This window comes from Oncorhynchus mykiss, chromosome 5 (genome assembly GCF_013265735.2).
Source record: "Oncorhynchus mykiss isolate Arlee chromosome 5, USDA_OmykA_1.1, whole genome shotgun sequence".
Classification (NCBI taxonomy): Eukaryota; Metazoa; Chordata; class Actinopteri; order Salmoniformes; family Salmonidae; genus Oncorhynchus; species Oncorhynchus mykiss.
Window position 1 is genome coordinate 69,231,845 of NC_048569.1, and position 6,000 is coordinate 69,237,844.

Genomic DNA, 6,000 nt, shown 5'->3' on the forward strand with positions numbered 1-6,000 from the left:
CCGGATGTTTTTGGAACTGGTGAACGTAACGCGCCAATGTATACTGAGAATTTTTTTTATATAAATATACACTTTATCGAACAAAACATATATGTATTGTGTAACATGAAGTCCTATGAGTGTCATCTGATGAAGATCATCAAAGGTTAGTGATTCATTTTTATCTCTAGTTGTGCTTTTTGTGACTCCTCTCTTTGGCTGGAAAAAGGCTGACATTTTTCTGTGACTTGGTGGTGACCTAACATAATCGTTTGTGGTGCTTTCGCTGTAAAGCCTATTTGAAATCGGACACTTTGGTGGGATTAACAACAAGATTACCTTTTAAAATGGTATACGATACATGTATGTTTGAGGAATTTTAATTATGAGATTTCTGTTGTTTTAATTTGGCGCTCTGCACTTTCACTGGCTGTTGTCATATCAATCACCTTAACGGGATTGTGTGTGTGGGGAGGAACAAGGTGGCGTATTGTCCGATTTCGTAGGCCAAGCAGCCCCTGTCATCCTCTGCTGTAGAGACATTGTAGTGGTCTGGGGAAAGCATGTCCAAGAGGTCCAACAGATCCACTTCTAGAAAAGGGAACAAAACATGCATCTCAGAGACAGGGTATGAATTGATAGCCGTGGCAATACCCAACTTTGATTGAAATGAATGTTAGGAATTAATCAGCTAGTACTGTATTCATCATCACCTCAATCAATGGAATTGAAACAAACTTATCAGGGCAGGACTTTGATGTAAATAAGAGTTCATGAGTTAGTTTAAAAATAAGCTGGATGTGATCATGTTCATCTGTTTGGCCAGCCACTGTGAGGGCAAGGTGAGATACTAGCCGCTGATAATTGGAACAGGTTGCTGTGTCTACCTAGAGAAGAGAGAACTTGGCTGCCCTCTGTGAGATCAAAGCCTGGAGCCTCACCTGCTGCCAGTGTGGAATGTCTGGGTGGAATCTCCCCAAGCATGAGAGCAAACCCCATGTTTGATATGGACCAACTCTCTGCCTATTTTAAAGGGCTCTATGACGGCACAGTGTGGGGAAAACCAGAACAATAAGGATATATAGATATATGGCTCTGGTGAAGTTGGCATGGTTATAGTAACGAAGAAGGAACACATTACACAAAACAACACCTTCCTGCTAAACACAGGTATATTTGTTACAGTTCTTTTGTAATTAATTATCACAATTCTGGGATTACCACAGTATCAAAAATAATCTCAGAACCTTCAGTATCAATTACAGTAAATACACAAAACATGCAAACATACATACAATATATTGCTGCCATGACCAGATCCCATTTATCCTGGGATGCCGTACTCACCTTTAGCCAGGGTTGGTGTTTGGTCTCCCCTGCATCCCCCATACTCCTCTGGTCCCGGCTGGACAGGGCACAGCCCGTGTGAGGAACCATCCTGAGAAGCTCCCTCTCCCGGAGCCCCAAACAGACCTAGTCCTGCCCAGAGAAACAGCAAGGTCTCAGCCATGCCGACCCCTCCAGGTTCCCTTCCAGTGCCCATCATATCCCAGGGGGACTAGTCAGGAGGATCTGAGGACACGATCACGATGACTCACTGTATCAGCGTTGTCATGTCTTCTCTTCTCACAAACACTGTAGAGATCTCCACCACTGCCTGTCTACCGCACCACTGAACCACTCTCACCTGAGCTCTGTGGGTACACACACGCCCATATCAAACTACATATCAAACCACATGTGGTTTATCTTTAGCATACCGAGACAAAGCCAAGCAGCCAAGCGAGAAGAGAGACAACTCTCCACATCATCATAAATATATCTGCTACATCTTAAGCAGTGAGCTGTGTGATTTATACATTATATAAGTTTAATAAAACATTTAATCATCAAAGATGAGACCAAAACACCTGCTCCAAAATAAATCTCTCTTCTCCTTATTTCGCTGGAGTCAAAATTCTGTGATAATCCTTCAGCGTTTTCGCTGTGCATAAAAATGAAGCCATAAATCGATTTTCAAAAGACGATTTGTTACCACAGCTTAGTTGACATGTAATTTAAGAGGATTCATATTTTTAATGGTTCTACTGTATACACTGTGGCGTACAGCACGTCAGCCAACCAGGGCAAGACTCGCCGAGGCCTGGTGACAGACGGTGTATACATCACGAGGCGATGGCTCCATCTGCTGGATGTGCCAGGTCTCGACGGGTTCTCCGGCCAGTACTAATTGGGGCTGATTGGGAGTTGGTGAGTAATCTCATGGGCTGATTGCTCATCAGCTGTGCAAGGCCCATAAAGCTGGCCGAAGACGAGAGTGAGGACGACCCATCGCCTGTGCGGCCCAGAAGGAAACGGTTGACCAACCTGTTTCTACGGGTCCGGAGTCGGAGGGGGTGCCGGAACCCGACCCCCCTGGGGAACCATGGGAGGAAGAGCCCAGCCTCTCCCTCCTCGATTTCGAGGGGCCAGTCGAGACACCCGTGGGGGGCCAACTGAGGGGACAATTCGGGACGGCCCAGTGGGAGGATCCTAACTCGAAAGCCGCCACAGCCCAAATGATAGCGGTGGATGGACAGCTACTTCTGGGGGTGAGTGACTGGCGACACCCCCATTTCCAGATCAAGAATAACCTTTTGTATCAGGTGTCGCGCCAAAAGGGGGAACTTTGAGAGGTATTGTTGCTGCCCCGACGGTACGTGGGAACCGTTCTTCAGCTGGCCCACACCCACCTGTTGGGAGTGCACCTGGGAATGGAGAAGACCCGGGAATGGAGAAGACCCGGGAACGGATCGCCGCACGGATCCACTGCCCCGGGATGAGGAGGGCCGTGGATAACTACTGTCGCAGCTGCCCGGAGTGTTAAATGACTGCCCCAAAGGCCCACTTCCGAAACCCACTGGTCCCCCTACCGATCATCGGGGTGCCCTTTGAACGCATCGCCATGGACATAGTGGGACCCCTGGTAAAAACAGCACGAGGACACAGGTACATCCTGGTAGTAGTAGACTATGCCACCCGGTATCCCAAGGCCATTCCCCTATGGGCGGCGGTATCCAAGGTAATCGCCCGGGAGCTGTTCCACCTTTTTAGCCGGGTGGGCATTCCGAACGAGATCCTGACAGACCAAGGTACGGAGTTTATGTCCCGCCTCATGAAAGAGTTGTGTACCCTCCTGCAGATCAAGCAGAGGTGGACTGCCGTTTTTCACCTGCAGATGGATGGGCTCGTCGAGTGCTTCAATAAAACACTCTAGAAAATGCTGTGGAAGGTCATCGAGCAGGACGGGAAGAACTTGGACCAGCTACTACCCCACCTAATGTTCTCAATCCGAGAAGTACTCCAGTCCTCCACAGGGTTTTCCCCTTTTGTACTCCTCTACGGGAGGAGGCCACGCGGCCTATTGGACCTCACCAAGGAGGTGTGGGAAGCCCAACCGACTCCATTACGCAGCGTGGTAGAGCACATGGAGACGATGAGGAAGCGGATGACAGCCATATGGCCAGTCGTGAGGGAACATATGGAGAAGGCCCAACGCGCCCAAGCCCAGGTCTACAATCGGGGATCCCAGCCCCGAGAATTCCAGGTGGGAGACAGGGTGTTGGTCTTGATCCCCATGGCCGAAAGTAAGTTCCTGGCAACATGGCAACAACGGGCCATACAAGGTGATCGAGAAGCTGGGACCTGTCAATTACAGCGTACGGCAACCGGGAAGACGGAAACCTTAACAGATTTACCACGTGAACCTGTTGAAGAAGTGGCACCAACGGTACCAGTGGTGGTCCCGAGCAACAAGGACCTCGACCCGGCCCAGAAGCAAGAGCTCAGGGAGCTTGTCGATCGGAACACGGCGGTGTTCTCCGAGAAGCCGGGCCGCACGACCCTCATTGAACACCACATTCGTACCTGGCGTGGGGAAATGGTATGAAAGAGGCCATATCGGATTCCGGAGGCCTGAAGGAAGGCCGTGAAACAAGAAGTGGAGGCTATGCTGAGGATGGGGGTCATTGAAGAGTCTCACATTGCATGGTGCAGCCCCATCGTGTTGGTGCCCAAACCGGACGGTAGCCTCCACTTCTGTAATGATTTCCGGGGTGTGAACAACATAAGCTTATTCGACACCTACCCCATGCCGAGGGTGGACAAGCTCATATATCGATTGGGAAAGGCCCGGTACATCAGCACCCTCGACCTGACCAAAGGATATTGGCAGGTACCGTTGGCCTTCTCCTCCTGGGAGAAGACGGCGTTCTCGACACCTGACTGTTTGTATCAGTACCGGGTCCTCCCATTCGGGTCTCCATGGGGCCCCGCCTACCTTCCAGCGACTGATGAACAGAATGCTTCGACCCCACCAGCAGTACGCAACGACATAGCTGCATGATATCATCATCCACAGCCAAGGTTGGGAAGAGCAGCTGATGCGCCTCCAGGAAGTGCTGTACGAGCTCGGACAAGCCGGGTTGACCGCGAACCCCAAGAAGTGCAAACTAGGTTTTGAGGAGGTGAAGTACCTGGGGTATTTGATCAGACGGGGAAGTTAAGCCCCAGGAGAGGAAGGTTCACACGGTACGTGACTGGCCCGTTCTACGCACCAAGACACAGGTCAAGTCCTTCCTGGGACTGGCAGGATACTATAGCCGGTTTATTCCCAACTTTGCGGCTATAGCTTCCCCACTCACCAATCTAACCAGAGCCCGCCTCCCGAAAACAGTGAGATGGACGGACGAGACAGAAGCGGTGGTCAGCCGTCTGAAGGAAGCGCTGTGCTCCCATCCGATTCTCGTAACGCCTGATTTCCAGGTGCCGATGGTGGTCCAGACGGATGCATGTGATACGGGACTAGGGGCTGTTCTGTCCCAGATACACGATGGGGTGCTAGACACTCAAGAATGACCTGTTAGGTACCCACTTCACCCTGGTCACGGACCATGCTCCCCTGGTCTAGATGGCCAGGGGAAAGGACACAAACGATCGGGTCACCAGGTGGTTCTTGTCCCTTCAACGCTTCTCTTTTTCTGTTGTGTACAAGTCAGGGGCAAAGCATGGAAACGCAGATGCCCTATCGAGAAGGGAGACATATGTCGCACTGATGACAGTCCCCTCCCCGATAGAGCTGGGGGGGGTGACATACAGCACGTCAGCCACCAGGGGGAGACTCGTCGAGGCCTGGTGACAGACGGTGTATACATCACGAGGCGATGGCTCCATCTGCTGGACGTGCCAGGTCTCGATGGGTTCTCCGGCCAGGACTAATTGGGGCTGATTGGGAATTGGTGAGTAATCTCATGGGCTGATTGCTCACCAGCTGTGCAAGGCCCATAAAGCTGCCAGAAGGGCAGCACACAGAGACAGAGTGGGATAAGAAAGGACTCCTGTATAGTTGGGGACGGTTACAGAGGTAACAGGAGTGAGTGCAGTTTTGATCCCAACAGGATACAGCAAGACCCGGAGCCCAGAAGACGGTATCCCGGAGAGAGTGTCATAGGGGAGACATACCCTTTCTTTTTGATGTATTATTTAAATAAACACCCTTGAAACTGAGCTAATCCTTTTCTGTCCGTGTCTGATCTGTGTAAACGTCTTGACCAAACCCTCTGTTCTGCCACAACACAGATATGCAAATTGTTTTTGTCAAAGTCATACAGGCATCTAGATTGAAATATAGTATAAACAATCCATTAAACTACACATGTATTTATTTATATATACTACATATATACCAGAATGCTTTTCTATACCAGAAATTCAGAAGCAACATAAAACTCATCATGTTTCACAGAGCAGTGGGCCCATATAGGCCAGCAGAACATCGGACCAAATACGTCCTGTTCACATTTCAGAAACATGTCAACAAAACAAATTACAACACAGCACATGATATAATATAAGCTCTCTTTTTGGCAACAATCACTGTTCAAAATGTAAACATCATTCTGTTGGGGTCTGATGAGAGAGAACACCACTGAGTGCACATGGATCCATCAACTGTTCTGAGTCGCCCTACTCACAGGCAGGCAC